The 25,378-nt window shown below is 44.7% G+C and overlaps 1 pseudogene; it reads right to left on the bottom strand.

The window, feature by feature from the left end:
- Positions 1 to 1,872: 1,872 nt before the first annotated feature.
- On the bottom strand, positions 1,873 to 10,151 carry LOC144373348 (ubiquitin carboxyl-terminal hydrolase 31 pseudogene; annotated as a pseudogene).
- Between the last annotated feature and the right edge of the window lie 15,227 nt (positions 10,152 to 25,378).

Below are 25,378 nucleotides of genomic sequence, written 5' to 3'. Positions count from 1 at the left end.
ACAGTTGTTTTAAATTTTGTCTATTACTTTTCTTAAAGCAGAAATCCTCACACTGTGTAAGCACTGTTCGAATTCAATTTATGTATACAGGTTCTCTTAAAGTCAGGCATATATACAATTTACCAAGTGAATTTTGCTGTCATATCATCTTCTAGCCCAATTATTAAGTATGATACTTAGCTTTTGTTTCTCTATAAACTGGTTGAAGATTAGTCATTTCTTAAATATATAAAACCTGGAATTAAAAGTTTATTTAAAACAATTTCAAAGAAATTTTTGATGTGTGTTTAAAAAATGAAAAAAAAAGAATAAAAAGAGAAAACAAAAATCCCAACATATCCAAGCATACTGCGCTTTATTTTGCTTTTATTAACTTAAAAATTTTTCTCTTTCACATCACCCTAGATAACATAGATTATTCTTAGGTTTTTATTTTTCTTGTCTTAGAAAAGAAAAATCATTTGGTTGTACCTAAACTAATCTTTGAAATCAAACAGAGTATGTCTGGACCTTACCTACTGAACTTTGATTCCAGACCACTGATACACTCAGGCTTCAGTGAGTATGTTACCTCTGGCTTTATAATTTCCCAATTAATTATGTGCTTCTTAGAATCATTTAGAGGCTTTCTTTCTTTTTGTCTCAGCTGTCCAGAACTTAAACATTGATTATATATATATATATATATATATATATATATATATATATATATATATAAAATATCTTAAAGAATATATATTGTTTATGTTGTAGATGAACACAATATGTTTATTTCATTTGTTTATTTTTATGTTGTGCCTGGGATCTAACCCAGTGACTCACGCATGCTAGGCAAGCGTTGTACTACTGAGCCACAACTCTGGCACCATAGCATTGTTTCTAAAATCTACCTGTCCTACAAACCAGCATAATGCATGAGTTGACCCCCATCCAAAACCTTATTTCCAATTATTTGTAATATATGGTACAGTATTTTGTTTGCTGCTTTTCCACCCTACTGTTAGAAGCTAGAAACAATTCAAGTAAAAGAAGATATTAGATTTCTACTATGTTCCAGGTACCAAGCTAATGAAATGATGGACACATGGAGGTTTAGACATGGTCTCTGATCTTGAATACCTCACAATACACTGCAGGTCATGTATTCATAAATTGGTTATTTAAATATCATTGTGTATACCTCCCATACACAAATTTTGTCAATTCCAAAATAAAAGATAGAAGATAACTTGCTACAATAATCTAAAAATAAGTCAGTATAATCTCATAGGACAGAATTCCACATCAGAGAGTTAGATCAGCCCCAGAGATTAGACTAGATTGAAAGAAAAGTCTAACATACATTCTACAAGTTTTCACACTTGTCTCTTTTTCTCTTGTGTACTTTGGTATTCACATTATCCTCAATCCTAAATAAAGTTGAAATGGGAAAAAAAGAGAAAAAATAAAAATAAGCAAGCTTTTGCATTTGTGAGACCAGAAAGTGAAAGACTATTATTAAATAAACTTGATAGTGAACTCCCATCTGAGAATCCCTGTTAGGCTAGAAAAAATTATCATGAAAGATTGTTTACAATAGCCCAAACACAAATGTGTGTACATATATGTGTGTGTCTGTGTGTGTGTGTCTGTGTGTGTGTGTTCATTATGAATACAAAAATCAGATATCTCCCAATGAGTATGTTGCAAGCCACTTCCATACATAGGGCTATGATAGATAGTTTCCTTTTCTCTTTCATAAGTGCCTGATCGCTTTTGAGTAATTTTTAACCTTGTTTTGTTCAATAATATACTATATGGGAGAAAATTGCTAGTTTTTTCTTTTCTTTCCCTGGAGGAAAAATAAACACTCCTCATAGCATTGAATTTCCTTCAGGATCCCCTTTGGGAGTCCACAGTGAACACCTATAATAAAGAACAAGTGTAGAAGAACAGCTTACATGAATGATGATGAACAAGATGTACTGTGGAGTTGGGAGTCATTGTTTGCTGCTGCTATACACGGAGGTCCTGCTAGTGTTTGAGGAGACAGCCACCATCACTCAGGGCATTATGTCAGCTCTGGGCATGGTGTGAATCTCTCACGCTGTCCCTAGGCTGTGTAAGACACTACTGTGTCTTAAGGGCAGACCCAGGAGGGAGAGAGGCACATCTAAAGTCAGCAATATGAAAGATAAGTTTGCATTTGGTACCACAGACCAAGAAATGATAGTTTAATATCAATCGTCAGAAACAATTGCAAAACAACTAAATGTTCACACATAGAAGATATATTGACCATTAAGAGGCAAATGTATCATGAACAGCACCCTAACACTTACTTACTAAAATCTGAATAAGCATCATATGTCCAAGAGCAAATAACCTTAAGCTTATGTGTTTGTAAAGATGAAATTGGATTGACCTTCAAGTGCCTTGTACTTCTAGGGTAGCAACTACAGAATAGCCTCATTGAGGGCTTCATTATCATAATTAGGAGATTTCTCTTCTACCACTGTCTTGATGAGTTAGTTTTCATAAATGAAATAGATATAAACCTCGTGCATGAAACACATATTTATTCTCCCATCATCATACCGGAGATCTTAGAATCCCAGAGATCATCTCTCTCTTGATCCCAAAGCTTGCTCATTGCAGAATCACTAGAGGGCATAGAACTTTTAAAAGACAGTTATCTTTGCCTTACTTCTTGAATCAGAAGTTATATTTGATTCCTGTCATTGCCATAGCAAAATTCTAAAAATCTGGTGGTTTAAATAACAAACAATAATATTGTCTCACAGTTTCAGAGGCCATGAATCAGAAATCAAGGTTTGGGCAAAGCCATGTATCTATGAAGCCTAAGGGGAATTCTTCCTTATCTCCTCCTAGTTTCTGATACTTTCAGCAATCTTTGACAGTACATTACTTAAGTCTCTGCCTTTCTCCTCACATGGCTTCTCTCTTGGTTTATGTGACTGTCTGTCTCTTGTACTCTTCTTATAAGGACTCCTGGGTATATTAGATCAAGGGGCAATTCTATTCCAAGATTATCTCAGCTTAGCTAATTATGACTGCAAAGATCCTGTTTCTGAATCAGGTACTTTAGATAGAACCTAAACATACTTTTGGGTGGGGAGTAATAATTCACTCCATATCATTGGCACTAGGGTGAGAATCACTTAGGTGATTTGGCAATAGCAACATTGAGAACTATTCATAAATCATTCCAATTTCCCTGGAAAGTAGATATGTCCAGGGGGTTTGGGTTGATGGAGTCAGAATACAGATGAGCAATCTATGTAAAACACAATCCTCTAGAATCCCAAATTATTCGTTATGATAACCCTGCAGCTTCCTTGATCTTGAATTAAGATCACTTGATATTGTTCAATTTAATCAAAATCTCTATATAAAATGTATTCTATTTTGAAACCAATTACCTAACTTTAACCTAAGAGTTTCACATATAAAAAATTTTAGCAGCCGTGCTATTCAGTTATTCAAGCAAGACTAAATAGATTGGATGCATTTGCAACTGCAAAGAAGCACACACATGCATAGACATACACGTTTATCTATGAAAGTGAAATGCATTACTCAATGTAGTCTCTCAGAAATATAGTTATTATTTGGGGTAATGCAAATTTAGGGCTAAATGTTACTTATTTTTTTAAAAAAGCACTTAGAGATATATAGTTATATGTCTGCAAAAATCAAATGTTCAAATAAATGTACAATAGCCTAGTCCACTTCCTGACACATGTGCCTCTCAAATTTCTTTTCAGCTATGTCCAGGGAGTCATTAAGGCTTGTCAGGTATTAATAAAATGAATTCAGAAACAAGGTTTATAGTTCAGAGGGGAGGATCATAAAAATGTTTCCTTCACAATCACTCTCATGGAAAAGGGCAAAATTTGGGCAAGATTGTCTCAAAATTGGTCACAAGAGCCATTGGAATATGCAATAAATAGGTACATGCTGACATCAGCCCGAAAACATGCAGAGATTCTATTAGCTTCTATAAAAGAATAAAAAAAGCAAAATTGAGATCTGTGTGGGATGATATTTGACCAAACATCTTAAATCAGAACACAATTGCACTTTCAGTCCTACTCCCCATAAATTAAGGAGATATCACTTACTTTCCTTATGATATGCTGAGTATCTCTAATCTGAAAATCTTGAATTGTTTTAAAATCCAAAACTGTTTGATCACTGACATGAGCTTTGAGAGGAAAATTCCACATCTGGTCTATGCAATGGCTCATATTTAAAACACTGTTGAACTTAAACTATTATATACAATAACCTTCAGACTATGTGCATAAAGGCATAAAGTATGTATGAAATATAAATGGTTTTATGTTTAGATTTGAGTGTTATCCTCAAGATATAGTTATATTTATACAAATGTATCAAAATTTAAAAAAATTCAAAAATCTAAAATATTTGGTCTCAAGCATTTTGGATAGAGGACACTCAATCTGATATAATTCAGAGGGGAGGATCATAGAAATGTTTCCTTCACAAACAGAATTATATGCAATCACTGGCATGGAAAAGGGCATATATAAAACAAAGGATCAAAATTAAGAAATTTGGAGAAAGATATTTTCAAATTTAGACAGGATTGAGAGTAATATGAAAAAAGTTGGAAGTTAAAAAATGAACATAACAAACAAAAGGGTACATTTTGTATGTTTATACACACATAAACACCCCCACACACAGGATTTTCAATTGCAGATGCATAAATTGGGACAATGTACTCTATGAGAACAAGTATTTACAATTAGCCTGTAAAATTATCAGGAAAAAGGAGCCCTTATTTGCATATACTGATATATGGTTCTGAATATAGTTTAACGAAGAGAAATGGGCCAGGAGTAACTAGAGAATTTATATCCAAGATAATTTGAAATTTGTGACATATACATAAAAATGTTTGTCTTTTCTGATCCTGCCATTATCTCAGACCTTATCTCAAATTCATTCTTAGAAGCTATAAAGGTAAGCCACAATATGACCAATCTGTTTATAGACTGGTATGACATGGAAAATACATAAAATTTTTAATCAAGTCACTTTATAAATGTCAGTGATTTGCCTTCAAATCAAAGAAATAATTCTCAGGCAAAAGATCAAAATTTAGACATTTGGAGAAAGATATTTCTAACTTGAGAGAGAATTGAGAGTAATATGAAAAAAAATTGGAAATTAAATAATAAACACAAAAAACAAAAGAGTACATTTTGTGTACAGTGGGTAAGAAATAAAGAGTAGAGGTCAAGTCTTCTCAGAAGTCTGGTGAATTGAAAGTGTCTGAATGAGGTTCACTGACTCCAGAGACTAGCCTCAGAAGCCTCTGTCACATTTGTAAAGATGAAATTTTCCAAAATGGCTGAGTCAGAATATTGTTTCTTTGCACATATTATTGAATTCTCCCCCATGCTTCTTATGAACACTTATAATTAAAAGACAGTGCTTGGGTTTTATAATCCATAAAGAGGTTCAGAGGTGACAGCTATAAAGAATATAAGGAAACCGACTAGGATGGAACTAAGAAATTATAGTATGTAATTGAAAAGGGTTATATGAATTTCCTTAAAGAAATAAAAAAGGTAAAGATAAAAGAGCAAGTTCATGAGCTGACACCTGATTCCAGTAAAGGAAAATTAATTCAGTGATTTAGATGCAGGTGCTCAAAGTTCAAGCACAAAGGTGACTTTCATTCAAATTGTAATGAATGGCAATGCCTTGGGATGTGTCCTTCTGACAGAATTCCATACTCTTGAATATGCTTGAGCAAAGATACAGCTTTGAATGTCAAACAGAAAAAATATGATGAATAATCATGGGAGAGGGGAAGAAATATGTTATTTATAAAAAAGGCAGAGATGGACTGGGACTGTGGCTCAGCGATAGTACCCTCGCCTGACATGTGTGAGGCACTGGATTTGATTCTCAACACCATGTATAAATGAATAAAATAAAGATCTATCAACTGAGAAAAAAATTTAAAAAGGAAAAACAATTTAAAAATAAAAAGGCAGAGAGGAGACATTAGAAATTAGATATCAGTGATATCTAATAATATTGCAGAGTCGAATCTTGGAAGACAATTCAGATAGTGTTTGAAAATCACAGAATGAACATAATACAAACCTAAATGATATGAGTCAAACATTCAATGTGGCCTCTTCATGAAATCAAGAGATGTGGTAAGTACAAGATGTATGAAATTGCTGCTATTGTAACATGGTATTCTGTAGTACAGTAAACATTTTTCTAAATAAAGGAGTACTCTCTAATATAACATACAAAATATAGTAAATGTATAAATCATTTATGGTCATTTTTAAATTATCAAGTAATACGTATCGTACATACTATATTTGTGCTATAATTTTATATAGATTTTGCAGTGTTATTTACAGCAATACCACCACAAACATTTGGGTAGTATATTGTGCTACAAAGTTACAATAGCCATGACATCATTAAGCCACAGGAATTTTTCAGTATTAATAAACCATTACTTTATGTACAAAATTAGAAAAATTAAAAATATTATGGGACCACAGTTGTATGATGTGTTGACTAAAATGTTGTAATGTGAAACATGACTATATTAACAGGTAAATTGTAGCAATTCTTATAAGCAATGGTATTAACTTAATTCCAGACATAACATTGGGCATAGTTATGTACAAAGTTTTGTGTTATAGACCTAGGGTACCAGTTCCTCTTCTCCATGATTTCCATCTCTAGCATTAGCAGATATTTAAGCACAAAATACCCTTTGCTATATTTTGGATCTTGAATGTCCACAGGTCTCCAGCCTGTGGTGCTATTGGGATATGGTGGAACCTTTAGGAGGTGGGGCCTAGTGGGAGAAAGTCAGGTTATTTGGAGCATGCCCTTAAAGGAAATATTAGGAGCCTGACTGCTCCTCTTTCTCTCTCTGCTTCCCCAGCTACCATGAGGTGAACAGCTTTGCTTCCTCATGTCTTCCATATCATGATGTTCTGTGCTTCATCATAGACCCAAAAGCCACAGCGCCTACTGACCATGGCCTGACAACTTTCAAACCATAACAATATTGAAACTTTTCTTCTCTAAATTGATTTATTTCAGGATTTTTTCTCTTTAATCCATTTACTGATGCACATCCATCCTGGACAAGCTAAATGTAGATACCTGAGAAACATTAGTGTTAAAATATTTCCCTTTACAAAGACTGGTAAATGGAGTGCATTGTCAAAAATTGTCAAAAGCAATAGTTTTTCCCTTGGTTTGTTTCATATGTTATTTTCATAGTTTTTTAGAGCTCCTGGTGCCACTCAACAATCCACAGTGTGGACAAATCCTGCTCAGATGAAACCCAAGTCAAATAATTCACACTTCCATACTCTAATGATAGCTTAACTGGTTCACAGGTTTCAAGACCCTAGTGTCCAATGAAAGTCATTAGAGTTCTCTAGAAAGAAATATATACAATTGCTAAAAAGAATGTCTGGATATTGTCTATAATTACTCCAGTTAGCCTGGTATCAATGGTTTGCCTATAGCTGTTATTTGGTTCAATTACAGAATAAGATGACACTTTTAACAATTTACAACTGACTTCTCGTTGCATACAAACACACACACACTCATGAATGCACACAGGCAGGCACACACAATCGGGCACATGACGCCCCAAAAATAACAAAACAAAAGCATAGAGGGCTTTGGTGGGAAAGGAGGGGTGCTAAATAAATAAACATCTTTACAGACAGAACACTTAGGCTGTGGGAATGTCCCTGAGGTTTCTGTGAAGGCTGTGCAGAGGTCTGCATGCTAGAAGTAACTTTTTGGAGTCTCTCTCATCAGGCTGCTTGCCGCTGGGAGATGAGGGAGGTCTGTAATTAATCTGGGAAGACTTGGACTTGTGAGAACAGAACAGGGAATGTTTAGTGAAGGCAGGGTCCTTGGAGACAAGCTGCTCCTTTCCAACTGCCTTTGCATTTGGTTGCTGGGGGCCTGGAGGCTGGTGGCCTTTCTTGGCCTTGTCATCCATGGCACACTTACTCTCTGACTTGACAGAGCTCCCACCCGTCTTTTTAGACAGCAAGGTTGTCTTGCCGAGGTCCGTCAACCACCTAGTTTCTTTCTGCTTCAAGGCTGACTTGAAGAAGGACAGCCCTTTATCCTCAGACTTGCTGTCCCTCTTCAGACCAGACCACATGCTCGTGCTGGGGGAGTACAGGCTGGCTATGGAGGATCTCCACCCATGCTTGCTGACACCCTTGCCTCCCTCGCTCTGGTCTGTCTCACCCAAGGGGATCTGGGTTTGGAGATGGAGGTGACACTGGCTCTGTCATATCCCAGGCTTATTCTGGAGCCCTCCCTACTCAAGGTCCCATCTGAAGTACTGTTCTTCCCAGGAGGGAAGGGGCCCCTAATAGCAGAGCCGGAGGCTTTTTTATTTTTATTTTTATTTTTTGGCAGATGTAGAGAAAGCAATGTAATCGAGGGCAGAAGCTGATTTCTGCTTCTGTGGTTAGGGAGATGATGTGGAATTATGGGACTTGGGGAATGACTCCTTTTTTAGCTGGGCAGGAGCAGGGAATGAATGCTTTCCACTGGCCCTGGAAGAATCTGCTTTGCTTCAAGAGCAATAAAGCTTTAGAGAAACTTTTACAGGAAAAGGAGAAGAAGGGGATGTAATTGAAAGAGATGATTCTTGGCTTGCCAAGGCTGTTCTCCCTTTCTACATGCTTTTATCTGGTTCAGAGTGCCTTTGGAGCTGGGGGATCTCTTGGTGTACTCTCTGGTTTCTTTGTGAGCGAGCCTGGGTGGCCTAGGGATTTCACTTCTTTGACAGGAGAGCTGTCCATGGAATCACTCTGATCCACTTAAGCAATCTGGTTATTGTTATCAAATGCATTGGAGACAGAATGTAAGTGATGCCCTTGTGCTAAGTTTTTGCTCTGTATATCTACAACACTGGAGTTCAATTTGTAGGTCTCTGAACACAAGCCCCTCCATGACAGCTAGGTGGGCTTGGCTCACAGCCTTGTGTTCTCTGTGATTATCACTTGCTTCCTGATAACTGCTGGAAAGGTTCTTAAAGCTTCCAAAGAAAGAGATGAAGAGAAACCTTATCATCCCCTGCCTCCCCAAGCTTCTCTAAGGTGGAGGCAGACCTGTGAGTCAGAGTCCCCTGAGAAGGGGAAGGAGAATTGGAGCACATCTGCAGCTTTGCAGACAGGGACCAAGAAAATCTCCTGCAATTTTCATTAACAACCAAGGAGCTGGTCACAGATGATCTGGAGGACAAGCTCTGGCGCTGGACACTCCTCACAAATGGCTGAGATGAAAAGCCACCACCATCTTCACTCCTTTCCCTGTCATCTCTATGTAGACTCGGAGATTGAGGCCAGGGAGGTGCATTTGGAGGAGGCCACTGAAGTCACACTGGCTTACTTGCTCCCCGGAAGCCCGCTCACCCAGTGCTCGCACAGGGAAGAACTTATGGAGCCAGCTACTGAACTGTTAGCTGACAATGATGGGATGGCTGTCTGCCTTTGGTAGAAGAGGATATAGGCTGTCTGGGTGCACACCTCATCCTCCGACAGCTGCTGCACATCACTGTCATTAAAGCAATACAAGAGGCCATCCACAGAGTTCTTATAGTATGCTGTGAAGTGCCCCCCTTGCATGGTGCCATGGTGATTGCACACAGCATATAGGTCATAGATATAGTCCTCAGGGTCCCTCCTGAGTCCATAGGGCCACCTCCACAGGGACCAATGGGATGGCAAACTCCAGCTGCTCTGGCTTCTATTGACCACATGAGGAGTCATGTCCAGGCCAGTCAAGAGGAACTTGACTATATGCTGAAGTTTCACAGGCCTGTCTCCTTCCTGTTGAAACCTCTTGAGGTGTAATGATGAGCACAACAGGCAGAGTCCACAGGCTCAGTGTGATGCTCCCCTGCTGCAGCTGCTTGCAATGTGGGCAATGCCAGGCATCATCTGGGGCCAGTCGTTCCTCTCGATCTGTCCCCTTTGCGCTGCATCCCAAGGGCTGCTGGGGTCAGGCGAGGGCTCCAGCCACCCTGCCAGGTACTGGTCCAGTGCCAGGTACTGGGCGAAGAGCTCGGTGTTGCTGAGATACTGCATCACGGCATTCATGAAGCACGTGTTGCCATGGTTTTGGAGCCCCGCCACTCACCAGCTTGGCCGCTCAGGTGGGCAGTGCGGGCAAGGCGGGTGAAAGCGCGGGCGAGGCATGAGGAGCGGGCGGGAAGCAGCTGCAGAGGCCGCCACGGTTTGGGCCGCTCCCTCAGAGCTAAGGTGCGAGAGCCTGGACAGCTTCTTGGGGACGCGGCTCAAGAAGCTGCCCGTGGAAGGCGCTGAAGAAGGCGACCGGCCCGGACCCCCGTGCCCCCGCGGCCTGCGTGGCGGCTCTGGAACAGCCGCTTGCTGAAAGAGCACTTCTCCTTCCAGCCCGCCGCCTCTACCTTGGATTGGCCGCGGCTGCCCATGCTCATCACCACGCCTGCCCGCCCGGCCTGGGACCTCGCCGTTGCCGCAGCCTTACCGGCCAGAGGGCTCGATGCCCCGCACACCTCAGAGCGCCTCCGAGCCAGCAAGGGAACCTATTTCAGGATTTTTTCAGTTATGAAAATCTGACTAAAACACCTTTATCATAGGACTTCCATTATGGAAAAATGTTATTTGAATCCATATGTGCCACACACTGTACTCATTATGGAGATAGCAAGAATGAATGAATAATCTTCATTGTAGGATGTGAAGCTAATGGCAAAGTTATGCATGGGGAGACAGAATACAAGAACAAATAATGGACCCAGCATGGAGGAGAAAACTTGCTGGAGTGATAGAGGAATCAAATGAAAAAATGTGGATGAGCTGTGGCATAGTGGGATGTTTGAGATGAACTCCAGGCAGTAGGGAACAACATCATGGCAAGATGTACTAGAAAAATATAGGTACAATGCCATTTAATTCTATATAAATCCAGATATGTAAATTTAAAATAACAAAGTTTAAGAGGTATTAATAAATTATTACTTTATGTACAAAATTTGAAAAGTAAAATATTTCCTAAATGTAAAAGATTATTAACTTTAACCTGTTGAGTTAACAGTTTCTACTATTTCATGTGACCACTTTAGCTAATTCAGACAAATTTCTCCCTTCCTTTGTCAAAATTTACCTTCAAACTTCTGTGAATGCATTTGGTGACTTCCATTCTATAATTTTAGTGTGCATAATTGTCTTACTCCATTTTCTGTTGCTATTACTGAATACCATAGAAAATGTAATTTATAAAGAATAAAGTTTTTTTTTTCAGCTCATGTTTCTGGGAATCCAAGGATGAAGTGCTGCAAATGAAAAAGTTCTACTTTTTTTGGAGCCTCTTTGTAGATTCTCAAAGTGGTGTAGGGCAGCACAGGGTGAGGCAGAATGTACCGGTTAAAGTTTCTCTGCCTCTTTTTTTGTTAAAAGCAGAATCCCATTTGTTAAGTTCTACTCCTATTACCTCATTTAACCTTAATTACCTCCCAAATCCCATACAAGGATTAAATTTCTAGTCTTTTACTAACTCACAATGGGGATTAAATTTCAGCATGAATTTTAGTGGGGCATATGAACCATAACCACAACTCTACAAATCATTTCCCTGTACACTATAAAAACATAACTTAAATCTGCATTAAATATTGCTACTGGGGCTCAGGCTAATGCTTGGGGTAATGTTTCCAAATCTGAAACTTTGAAACAGGATTTTAATGCAATAAAATAACAAGAAGAAGTTCACCAATCCACTATCACATGTTCTATAGATTTAAGAAAATGTCTGGTATGAACTAATAACAAAGATTCTGGGCAGAGGTATGTAGAGTGAAATGTGTTCCTCCAAGGTGAATCCACTGTTCCGGAAAGCCATGACATATATACAGTTTAGATTTATTCACATGGAAGAAATTTTATTAAATAATGAACCTTTTGAATGATGTAGGCCTTTAGGGCACTTGTGTAAGAGGCAATTCCTGATGTTGATGGGAAGCTCATAATTGTAAGCTGCAGATAATTGGCTGGAGAAGAAAGAAAATCATGGGATCTTAGAAGTCACATCAAGCCTATGGAATTCAGCCTTTGAGTAAGGGAAGGATGATGGTAATTTTTAAAATAGCATGGCATGTCCAGATTTCTGTTTCAGAGAGAATATTATGACAACAGTGTAGGGGAGGAAAGATTTCGGGGTGGAATTTGAACAAGATAAAGAGTGTCTACATAATTTCAAAGGAGCTCTACAGATTCTTCTTAGTTTATAAATAAAAATACTTATGAGTTAATTTAAGACTGGAAAAAACCTTATCAGACTCTTTGTAAACCAATCAAAAGAAAAAGATCTCTAAAAATGAGACACACTGACATCAGTTGCTTGTACATATAAATATTAGAATATAACAGAATTTGTGTGGCATTCCTGCCTTTATTAGTTGGGGTTCTCTAGAGTATCAGATCCAATGGAGGTATAATTATACAAAGGGGATTTTTTAGGTTGTCTTACAGGACCAGAAGTAGGATACTCCATAATATCCATCTGCATGCTGGAAAGTTGCATGAGTCAGGAGCTGCAAAGACCAAGATGCTGAAGCCTCAGAACAAAAGGGATCAGTGATGTTACCCCAATCTGACTCCAAGGGCTTTGGAAACTTCCTGGAGAATACTTTTCAGAGTCTTCTTTGGAAGAGTGAAGATCTGATATAATCAAGTGATTGCAGCAGCTATCAAAAACACATTCAAGAAGAATTGAATCTTGCATCTGCACCTGCGGCTTTTTTATTATTCCAAGTTTTATTCCATCCAAGCCTCCATCCTATTGGATAGTAATACCCAAGTTTAGGAACACATGCCAATCATTTCTAGACACACCCTCACTGATACACCCAGAAGCCTCTAAATATTTGGCATCTCTTAATCAAATCAATTTGACAATTCAAATTAACTGTTATACAGCCTGAAATAAATAATGATTTAAAAATGTCCCAAAGTCCCATATTGAGAGACCATGTGCTAAATGAGTGCCCTATGTCTTAAAGAAGGCTGCATCATGGAAGACAAAAACTGAAGAGCTGCTCAGACACAGACAGATGAGAGACACTTCACCCAGTGCAGGCAGCACGGCTCTAAACTGGACTTTAATGAAAGGGTGATTGAAAAGGGCATTATCAGGACACTGACAGAATTTGTAATGGTTTGGATGTGAGGTATCCCACAAAAGCTCAAGTGTGAGATAATGAAAAAAGGTTCAGGGGAGAACAGAGTGGGTTGAGAGTCCTAACCCAATTAGTGAGTTTATCCCCTAATATGGATTAATAAAATGTTACCTGAAGTGGTAAGTTGTGGTTGGAGGATGTGGGCCTTAGGGGCATGTATTGGAGTATTTATTTTTATCTGGTAAATGGAGACCTCTTGCTATGTTTCCTGATCATCATGTGAGCTGGTCCCCACCCCCACACTACTCTACAATGATGTTCTACCTCATTTGGAGAGCCAAGGAATGTAGCTGGCCTTCTATGGACTGAGGCATCTTAAACCATTAGCCCTCTAATAATCTTTTTCTTCTCTACAATTGTTCTATTTGAGTCCTTTTTGTCACAGCAGGAAATAAACTGATTAAAGCAAAATTCAAAAACATTGTGTAGCTGAGATGGTATTTTGGCATCAAGATTACTTTTCAACAGAAAAGGTTACAGTGAAAACATTCTTGTCCTTTGAAGAAGTTTGCTGGGATTGGGCATCATGTCCACATTTACAGATGCTTCAAAACTCTACAGATGCTCATGTTTGTGTAGTCATGTGTGCACACAAACACTGGACATGCACAACACAGTATGTGGGGCACTGTAGTGAAGGCTTTGTTTGTTTGTTTTTATTTGTTTTTTGTGGGATTCAGTGAGAAAATCAGTTTCATTGCCCTTTTTTTAGAACCAATGCCTAACTTTTTTTTGACCTTTGGAACATTCCCTCTCTCCTGTACTAGTGCTAATAGTTAATTGTGCTAAGAGTTAGCCAGATTTAGGAATGTTCTTCATCACCTCCACCTCTGGCAAAAGAAGCTGTGTCTCCAACTTCTCAAGCTATGAGAAGTTTCTTACAGAAAACACTGCTCTCTGTTGACATTGCTGTCACAAAATTTGGTTCTAGAAGTCAATACAATTTTCCATTAAAAAATAAGATGCTCAGAAAATATCATTCAAAATAGGATGGAGTGCCCCTCTGCACTGGGTGGGCTGGGAAGACACCCAGGTTAGAGGGGCCTCCACTCTGGGGGGGGGGAGTGCCCCTCTTCCCTGGGTGTGCTGGGGAGCTCCTCAGGACACCCAGGTTAGAGGGGCCTCCCTACCTACCTAGAGTTCTTTTCACATTTGCCTTCCCCATTGGACCCCAGCAGGATGCTCATAGAAGTCTGGTGAGCCCCAGGCCTACCCCCACATGGAGCCAGGCCCTAAGCCCCCTCCCCCACCCTAAGGCCCCAACTGCCAAGGCCAACACTGCCCTCTGGCTCCAGTGTGGAAAGGTTAACCTTCATGAAATCCAAATGAAACCCCTGTGGATCAGGGGGACATAGCCCCCAGTCGAACTCCTGCCTCCACCCTGGGGGTGCTGCCTTCTCTGCAGGTACACCCTAACCCTAGAGTACCCTGTTCGGCAGTGCAAACAGGAAGTCCATGGGAGATGTAGGAGGCAGGCCCAGGCAGGGGCATTTGTTAGATGATCTGGGCACACACATAACCCGACCAGGGGCAGACACTCATGGGCAGGTGGTGGCTGGATGCAGAAACCCTGCTGGTTTGGGTCTGGGGGTGGATGGGAGGACCCAGGGCTTTATCTATGTCCTCCTCCTCTGCAGGTTTCCAGGCTACTGTGAACAGGCCTACAGCATTCTGTGGTGCCATGGGCTCCTCTTCCTTCATCTCTTTGCTCTGATGTGGGCAGCAGGCCTGCCTGAGCTCAGCTCCTCCAAAGACATCCAGTATTTGAAGGTATGCCAGCACAGGGCCACACCAGACTGGAGGCCAGGGTCCACCACATACTTCCCAAGGCCTGTCTAAATATCTACAGCTGCAGAGGAGCCTGCCTTCCCTATGTATAGTGTAAAAATTGAGCTTGGCAGAGCTCATCCTGGTCAGAGTGTATCTTATCTGAACAGCTCAGAGACCTAGGAGATTCACCTGACAGATGGGGGCCCTCATGCAGTCCCAGGCCCAGCAGTGCAGTATGATGAGAAGTGGCCAGAGTGGTGTGCTCCCTGTGCCTAGTCCCGCCCAGTTGCAGGTGAACTGTGATCTTGTTTGGTCATCCCATATGTCCTCAGTGTCTTTCATGCTGAGATAAAGTCCCTTGTAGGTTTGCAAGACACTTTTCATTTCTGTCTTTTCAGTTGGCTAGAGGCAGAGTTGGAGGGGGTGTATTCCCTAAAGCTTCTCCTGCCCTTCTCTCAGATAAGGTGAGGCCACCTGACCATCCTCTTGCAGTTCATTTAGGAAAAAATTTCAACAACCCAAGGGGGCAGGAGTACAGGAAGGCAGAAGAGATTGCAGAGGCAGCAGGGTCATGACCCCTGAATGTTGATGCAGTTGTGATGATTCTGTCCCAGGACACTCTGGTGCTGGGGAAAACGGAGGAGGAGAGGCTGAAGAGGAGGAGGGGCTGAAGCACTTTCGGATGAAGTTCAATGAAGCCCTGAGGGAGAGATATGAAAAATTGTGTTCTATTTGTGTAATAAAAATTGTAATATATTCCACTGCCATATATATATATATATATATATATATATATATATATATATATATATATATATATAGAGAGAGAGAGAGAGAGAGAGAGAGAGAGAGAGAACACCAAACAGCCAGGGCTGGGGTTGTAAGCTCAGAATTAGAGTGCTCCCTCGCACATGTGAGGCACTGGTTTTAATCTTCAGCACCACATAAAAATAAATTTAAAATAAAGGTATTTTTCCATCTACAAGTAAAAAATAACAAAAAGAACAAAACAGCATAAATGCAAATGCATCCTCGTGCAGAGGAGGGGTGCTGCACTGAGTCCAAGCACTGTGAGTTGGGCACCTTGAGTTTGTACCTTGCTCTTGTCTTAGGATGGGCATTCCAGGTCTTCCAGCTGGTGGATCTTGCCCAGCAAAGACTGACCTCCTCTTGGGAAAGCCTTGTTCCCAGGCTCCCCACCTAGCAGTTACTTGGCTTCCTATCCACTTAGGACACCTCAATCCCCAGATCACCTTCTGCCACCTGTGTGGCCCACCCTGTGTGTTTTCAATTGAACAAGTCCTAGACAGCTCCCAAAGAAGCCAGGGTACCCTCTAGACACAGGGATGCTTGCTCTTCACTGCTAAAGTGACTCTCGGGTAGAGGATGCCCTCACCTCTTTCACCTTCAGGTAAGAAATTAATACCACTCTATTTACTGAACCTAGACAGCTGCAGAGGAGCCTGCCTCCCCTATGTATAGTATAAAAATGAGTTTGGCAGAGCTCCTCCTGTTCAGGGTGAAAGGTCAGAGAGGGTCTGTGTGGTGAGGGAGAGGGAACAGAAGCAGGGTCATTGCACTTTGTATCCTAGTCCTGAGTACACTAGCACAGAGAATTACAATGTATTTACAAAGCATTAAAAAGTCAGTTGATCATCTACATATTTATTAACCCCATTCTACCACTTGTGAAAGCACTAGTTTGGAAAAAAATAAAGACCTTCAGAAAGAAAAAGAAAAAAAATAATTACCAATTTTTACTCTTTGTCAGCTAGTCTAGTCACTGCAACTTTTCTGGAGGTGCAAGAGGTGGGCAACTCACTGGATGGCAGAAGCCTGGAGCCCTTGAGCTGGCAGGACATGGCAGGGAGGAAGAGTCAGCTTCTGACTTTTGGGAAAAAGAGATCCAGCAGGTGTGGGCAGATGGTGGGAGCCTACAGTCCCACACACTGGGAATGGAAGGATAATCAGCATTGGGGATTTTCAGACCAGCTGGCTGAAGAGATTTTGTACATGGAGAACTCACTGGTTGGGAGCTGGGTAGCAGACATTCTGAGGTGGGGATGCAAGAGTCCAGGTTGCACTCAGTAGCTGAGTGTGGAGCTTTCCCACTTCAGCTGCTGATGCTGATTGAAGTTGTGGCTGTCCCCAGGGCCACCCTCCTTCTCCTCAAAACTCTCCCACTTGTTGATAGTGATGTCTTTCTCCTCCTCCTCTCCAGCCTCACACTTCTCTTCCTCTTCCTCCTCCTCCTCCTCACCACTATGCTAGTCCTGGTAGGTCTGCAAAAAGAGGAAGGTGCAAGTCCAGCTCATGGCCAAGTCACCCAGTGTCCACCTTCCAGGAGCAGCAGGAGAAGGGAGCCCCCAGTGAAGCAGCCCCCAGTGAGGGAGACTGTCCAGGGAAAGGGGCCTAGGCCTCGCTGGAAGTGGCCTCTCCATGGAGTCCAGGCATGCGGAGAGCTCCTGGATGGGGATGCTCAGTTCCCTCCTTGGAGCACTTTCTCTGCATAGAGTGGGAGGAGTACTATCCTGAAGCCAGATCATCTCTACACTTACACTTACTAGGTTGTATGAACTTCAGTAAGGCCTTACTGAGCCTCAGATTATCCTCCCAGATTTGAAGATCCTAGCTCCCGAGTTGTGTGGTTATAAGGTGCAGGCCCATGGAATGGAGGTGCCTGGCCTACAGTGCTCTGTAGCCTGGGGCCCTGTCTGCTCCTACCTCCTTTTGGAGTTCATGGTGATGGTCAAGGCAGAGTCACTGCCATCCACCTCATTCTCCTTCCCTGTGTCCTGGTCCCACATGATTCACTGATGTGCATCCCATTTCTGAAACACCCCCAGGATGATCATGAACACCAGGAAGTAAATTCAAACAACAATAACCATGGTGGCAGGATTCAGGATGACTGTCAAGGGAGAAAAAAGGACAAACAGGGCTGCAGAGAGGACACCCAGATAGAGGCTTCCCACTTGTCATTGGCTATACTAGGTTGGCACAATCCACCTGACCCTCAGAGACTAGAAAGCACTAGAACAGCTTTGCATGGTCTCAAACTTGCTAGGTCACTGTGGCCATGGGCAGGCAATCATTTCCTCATGTGTGATGGGGAGTGGGAACGGTGCTGCCATGCTCCCAGCCAGGTGGGACAGGGACATCTGCCTAAGCTCTGTGTGATGCTTAGTGTTTGCACCTAGGTGCCTCCCATGTCCTTCCTGTAAATGATTGAGGACTGAGCAGGTTGGGCCTGAGAGGTAAACAAAAAAGCATTGCTTAGGGTGAACAAACTGTGGTTGGGCAGCCATGTGTCTGGCATGTTCCACAGGATTGAAAGCATGGATCATGTTCACTTGCAGTGGACAGGAAGAAAGGATCACAAGGGATGAACATCCTGACTGTTTCTAAGTGGATAAATGGGGCAGTAGCAGCTGTGAACAATGCTAGTCTTAGTAGCCCCTGGGCCCTGCTGTAAGAAAATGGTGCATGTGTCAGTGACCAGAAGAAAACAAACAAACAAAAACAAAACAAAACAAAAAAAAACACTTGTAAGCACTTAGAAACCACTGTAAATCTGATGTTGTTCCATGTCCAAGAAACAGCACTTTTCTAATAAATCCTTTTTAGTTAACTTTATAAAATAATCCATCCATGAGAGCAGAATGGCAAAGCTACTTCAGGTATTAGTCACTTGGGAAGTGGATGGTGTAGACATTTCCCCTGCTTTACCCCAAAACCTAGAAACACGAAAGATGACACAATTCATAATCTTTTATTTCCTTTCATGGTAACGACGGTCAGTTGCTAATAACAAACCTGGATCCAATTCCCAAGACCACAGAGCCCTTGAGCAGTGAGAAAGCCACAGAAGATGATGTTGAAGGCTTCAGAGCAGGGTGCTGCTCTCCCTGCTGTGGTCTGACAGTGACCACTGCCAGCTAGGGCACTGTTAGCCCTGAGTGCAGTGGGTCCCTTCATCAGTCCAAGGTCCCATCTTCACTGCCAACAGTGCCAGTGACCTGACACCACTACATTTAGTTAACCAGCTGCTGTTCTTTATAGAAGAGCATCCTTGTGTCTCATGTGTGAATACTTTAGCAACAACCTTGTCCCTTCCTGTGGTATTCCCTGACACTTGCTCTCTATCACGTCCCTCCAGGGTTCCTCAGGTTCTCACTCAGAATTCAGCAGATGGTGGAATGGAGCAGCAGCTCAACCTGTCAGTACAGACTGCACAGGTCTAACCACAGCAGTCGAGGCTGAAGAAGGCCACCACTCCTGGGGTAAGCCTCATTTCCCATGACGAGTGTGCTAAAGTGTGTCTACAAACATCAGGGCCAAGAGACAGGGCCCTCTGTCACCACCACAACTGGCACTTCTGGGTAGGAGCCCTATACTTACCTCCTCCTTAAGTTCATTGCTGAGGTAGCAGACATTTAGCTCAGAGGAGATGAGAATGAACTACCAGTTGGTCAGTTGAACTACCAGTTGGTCATTGAACTACCAGGTATGCCAGTTCCAGTAGCACAGGAGTTACAAAACCTTTTGATAGCTGGCCATGGTGCCACACCTCCAGGGTTAAGAAGAGTACCAGGTGGCTCAAGTTAGGAAGCTGGGTGGGGCCAGAGCCAGGGACCTAGTGTCTAAAGGTAGGCACCTCGGTTGCTGAGCCAGCAGGCCAAATGCATGTGGTTTTCCATTTGAGGAAACAAACAGCATGCTTGGCATTGTAGGGGCATATGCTAGTGCTTTGTAAGTTAGTGCCACATGTCCCCTTCTTGTTCAGAAGGGGGACACTGTGCAACAATGCTGGCTCTCCACAAGTTTGCAGATGGTGAGAGCCAGGTGGCCTCCAGCTGGCTCTGGCCTATCACCTGTGAAAACCATGCCCAGGTCAGAGGGGTTCACTTCAATGCCCTTCTGTTGCAGATGAGCTGTGTCCACCTCCAGGCTCTCCTGCTCTGGGTTTGGTTTCTCTCTCTCGTCCATATGCAACCACCTCAGATAGCAGGGACACTTGAACTTCAGAAATGGCCCAATCAGATGTCACTGAGCCTGTGGGGCCCACCAAAGCTGGTCATACCTAATGGGCACTCAGGCTCCAGCTCACAAACCCCTTTTCAGGACAAGCAAGAGAGGTAAGGGAGAGTCAAATTCAAGAATTGGGGACTACTGATGGTGTGGCTCAGTGGTAGAGCTGAGCATACACATGGCCCTGGGTTTGATCTCACTGTGCAATAAACAAAGCACTGCACATATCCTGGGCAACAACAGCAGGAACACTGTCCTTCTATGGAGTGAGCTGAAAGACATAGCTCAGAGCCACAGATCAGTCAGGGAAAGGTGGAAAGACCCTGAATTGGTTTCCAAAGAGCATGATGACACCAGGCAAGGAAGAAGCCCTCTCAGGAACAATTTCTCCCAAAACCTCAGAGGGAAAGAAGGTGGGTACATCACCGGCAATAAGGAGTGTCCGGGAAGGTAAGGAGGCCTCCCCATGCAGAGGGGCTCTTACCCTGGGGTCTTCAGATTCATCCCCCAAGAGCTACACTTCTCATGTGATTGTGCTGATGATTACAAGCTCAGGGAACAGGAAAACCCATAAGAGCTCTGAAAATTAGAAGCAGTTCAGGCAAAGCAGTGGATTCCACTCAGGTTGATCCTGGGCTCTTCTAGCTGCAAAATCATGATGTAGCTTTCCACTGGGGGGACTGCAATGCAGGGCACCTTATTAAAACACCTGCCACCAAGAATGAGGCTGTCAGGGCTCTGAAAACCACCTGGGAACCCAAAGGTGCAAATTATGGTGGAGGGGAACCACACAGGTTCTCACTACCTTGGGACAGAAGACTGCGGCCCCTCCACGAAATCAGCCATCAGCACAGCTCCCACCCCCACCATGTGGTGCTGGCCAACTTGGAAAAATATCATAATTATCATGCCAAGTTACAGAAGTTACACACAATGTCTGCATGCTGTAGGCTTTCATTTAGGTAAAGCACTAGAAAATACAAAATAATGTATGGCAACAGAGAAGAGACCAGTGGTTGCCTTGGGGTGGGTGGCTGGGGAGTGGGGGGTTAGCAAGGCATTAGGAAAGGGCTAAAGAAATGCTTGGGATTATAAGAGAGGGGTTCACTATGATTGTGGCAAAATAAATCATGGGTATATACATATATCATATTTACCAAACTGCACATTCCTAAATATGTGAAGTCTATTACACGACAATTATATTTCAACAAACACATCTTTAGAAAATACAGGGGGAAGAAAAGTTTCCTGCCCTCTGGAACCTGTGTCTGTCCAGCAGAGTGAATTCCTAACACCCAAGGACTCCCCAGCCCACATAGGGCCAAAAGCCTCACCTATAGAGGTCCCCTTAGGGGCCACTGCCAACCATGGGGAGGAGCTCGAGATCTACCCCAGAGTCTGCCTCAGGACTTCAGAAAAAGGCTGAGGAGGGGCCTCCCTCTCAGCTCTGGGCCGGTCCCACCTGCCCAGCCTGAGTCGCCCTGACTCCTGCTACCAAGCATGAAGGGTGCCATTTCCCAGCAAGGAGCCTCAGCCTGAAGCTCTGCCTGCAGGAGGAACAAGGGAAAGCCCGGTGGGCCTCCCAGGCTCCAACCAGCAGCAACCCAGCACCTTCCCATCCCTCCCGCGGGAGCTGAGGAACATGGGCCAGGAAGGCTCCGAGCGCCCTGCAGCCTCTTTTGTGCTGTAGCTGCTATGGCTGCCCTGACACTTGCTGTTGCCACCCCCAGCCTGCCATCCTCAGGCCCAGGGACAGTACAGTACCTGAGAGGATGGCCCATCTTGGTTGACTGCCTTCCAGGCCCTATTTCCTCTGCAGCACCCTTAGATCTGGGTGTCTGGGTGAAGGGGGGAGCTCCCCCCTGCACCCAGGAGAGAGGGCACCCCCCCCTCCAGAGGGAGGCCCCTCGGACCTAGGTGTTGGGTTGGGGGGGAGCTCCACCACCCCTGAACCCAAGGGAGAGGGCACTACCACCTCCCGGGGGGAGGCCCCTCAGACCTGGATTTCGGGGTGGGGGGAGCACCCTCCTCATCCTCCCCGCACCCAGGGGAGAGGACACTCCCCCCTACAGGGGGGAGGCCCCTCTAACCTGGGTGTCGGGGGGGGGGGGGAAGCTGTCCCCTCCACACCCAGGGGAGAGGGCACTACCCCCTTCACGGGGAGGCCCTTCTTAACTGGGTTTGTGGAGGGAGCTCACCCCTGCACCCAGGGGAGAGGGCACTCTAGACTCCAGGGGGGAGGCCCCTCTAACCTGGGTGTGTGTCGGGGGGAGGCCCCTCTAACCTGGGTGACAGGGGGGAGGAGATTCCTGGCTCTGCACCCAGAGGAGAGGGTACTCTCCCTTCCAAGGGGGAGACCCTTCTAACCTGGGTGTGGTTGGAGAGCTCGCCCCCTCCGCACCCAGGGGAGAGGGCACTCCACCGTCCAGGAGGGAGGCCCCTCTAACCTGGCTGTCAGGGGTAGCTCCCCAGCGTACCCAGGGCAGAGGGGCACTCCCCCCTCTAACCCTAACCCTAACCCTCCTGGGGGAGGTCCCTGGAAACTGGATGTCAGAGTGGGGAGGTGAGCCCCCTCCCACCCGCACCCAGGGCAGAGGGCACTCACCCCTCCGCGGGAGAGGCCCCACCAACCTGGGTGTCAGGGTGGGGGAGCTCCCGCCCCTCACCCCGAACCTAGGGGAGAGGGCACTCCCCCTCTAGGGCAGATGCCCACTAACCTGGGTGTGTGTGGGGGAGCTCCCCCCTCCGCACCCAGGGGAGAGAACACTACCCCCTGGGGGGTGAGGCCTCTCCATCCTGGGTGTTGGGGTTGGGGGAGGAGCTCCCTCCCCTCACCCCTCACCTGAGAGAGAGGGCACTCCCCAGTCTGGGGAGGAGGCCCCTCCGACCTGGGTGTCGCAGGGGTAGGAGCTCCACCTCTGCATGCAGGTAGAAGGCATTCCCCCCTCTGGAAAGGATGCCCCACTAACCTGGGTGTTGGGGGGGGAGCTCCCCCTCCGTACCCAGGGGAGAGGGCTCTCCCGACTCCAGGGGAAGGCCCCTCTAACTTGGGTGTTGGAGGGGAGCTCCCCCCGCTCCACACCCAGGGGAGAGGGCACTCCCCCCTCCAGGGGCAAGGCCCATCTAACTTGGGTATATGTGTGGGTGGGGGGAGATCCCCCCTCTGCACCCAGGATAGAGGGCACTCCCCCATCCAGGGGCTAGGCCCCTCTAACCTGGGTGTCCAGGGGAGCAACCCAGTGCACCCAGCATAGAGAGCACGGCCCCCTCCAGGGATGCGGCCTCTCTAACCTGGGTGTCAGGAAGAGCTCTCCAGCATACCCAGGGTGAGGGGCACACCCACCTCCAGTGGAGAGGCCCCTCTAACCTGGGTGTCGGGGGGAGTTCCCCAGCGCACCCAGGGCACAGGGGCACTCCCCCCTCCAGGGGGGAGGCGCCTCTAACCTGAGCGTCCAGGGGAGCTCCCTTGTGCACCCACGGCAGAGGGGCACTCCACTCTAACCCTAACCTTAACCCTCCTGGGGGAGGCCCCTGGAAGCTGGGTGTCAGAGTGGGGGGTTGAGCTCCCCATCCACCCCTCACCCAGGGCAGAGGGCACTCCCCCCTCCGCAGTGGAGGCTTCACCAACCTGGGTGTCGGGGTGGTGGTGGGGAGCTCCCGTCCCCAGTCCCCACCTAGGGGAGAGGGCACTCCACCCTCAGGGAGGAGGCCCCTCCGACCTGGGTGTGAGAGGGGTGGGAGCTCCACCTCAGCACCCAGGAGAGAGGGCATTCCCTCCTGGAGTGGAGGTCCCTCTAACCCCGGTTTGGGGTGGGGAAACTCCCCTCCACACCTAGGAAAGAGGGCTCTCCAGACTCAAGGGGCAAGGCCCGTCTAACCTGTGTGTGGGGGTGAAGATCCCCCTCCGCACCCAGGGGAGGGAGCACTCCCCCCTCCATGGGGGAGGCCCCTCTAACCTGGGTGTTGGGGGGAAGATCCCAATCTCCACACCCAGGGGAGAGGGCACTCACCCCTGTGGAGGAGGCCCCTCCAAGCTGGGTGTCCAGGTGGGGGTAGCTCCCACCACCCACCCCGCACCTAGGGGAGAGGGCACCCCCCCTTCCAGGAGGGAGGCCCCTCTGACCTGGGTGTCCTGGGGGTAGGAGCTCCACCTCCGCACCCAAGTAGAGGGCATTCCCGCCTCCGGAGGGAATGCCCCACTAACCTGGGTGTGGGGGGGCGAGCTCCCCCTCTGCACCCACTGGAAAGGGCTGTCCTGACTCCAAGGGGAAGGCCCCTCTAACCTGAGTGTTGGGGGGAGCTCCCCAGTGCACCCAGGGCAGAGGGGCACTCCCCCCTCCAGGGTGGCGGCCTCTCTAACCTGGGTGTCAGGGTGAGCTCCCCGGCATACCCAGGGCATTTCCAAACACATGAGAGTAGCATTACCTTGTTATTAAAGAGGCAATAGCAAAATGGAAATTATAGAGCTCTCCATCCTGATCAAGTGAGACTTATTCCAGATACACAACATGGCTTAATATTTGGAAATCATTCAATGTAATATAATTCAATGTTTTATATATTTATATATTTTAGTTTCAAATAAAAGAGAAAATCTTTTTTTTGTTGTTTTCTAATTTTTTATGATTAGTTGTTCAAAACATTACAAAGCTCTTGACATATCATATTTCATACATTTGATTCAAGCATCAACAAATTTCTACAAACCATGATTTCTACAAACATAACTGAATCAGGTGGACATATACAATTAAAATATATCAAGTTTTAAGATTTTTTTTGTAGATGGACACAATGCCTTTATTTTATTTATTTACTTATGTGATGCTAAGCATCAAACCTAGTGCCTCACACGTGCAGTTGAGCACTGTACCACTGAGCCACAACCTCAGCCCTTTTAAATAGATCAATTTTAGGCAAGGAAATAGAAGATGCCATCAAAAGCCTATCAACCAAGACAAGCCCAAAAGCAGATAGATTCTCAGCTGAGTTCCACCAGACATTTCAAGAAGAAATAATACCAATATTCCTCAAATTTTTCTATGAAATAGAAAAGGAGGGAACCCTTCTGAACTCATTCTATAAGGCTGTTATCACTCTGACACCAATTGCAGACAAAGTCACATCAAGGAAAAAACTTAAGACCAATACCCCTGATGAACATAGACACAAAAATTCTCAATAAATTCCTGACAAATTGTATACATAAAATACACTAAAATACAGTGCACCATGACCATGTGGTGTTCATCCAGGGATGAAAGTTTGGTTCAACATATGGAAATCAATAAA

This window comes from Ictidomys tridecemlineatus, unplaced genomic scaffold (assembly GCF_052094955.1).
Source record: "Ictidomys tridecemlineatus isolate mIctTri1 unplaced genomic scaffold, mIctTri1.hap1 Scaffold_36, whole genome shotgun sequence".
NCBI lineage: Eukaryota > Metazoa > Chordata > Mammalia > Rodentia > Sciuridae > Ictidomys > Ictidomys tridecemlineatus.
Note: the sequence above shows the minus strand (reverse complement) of the source record. Positions and strands in the feature narration are given on the sequence as shown.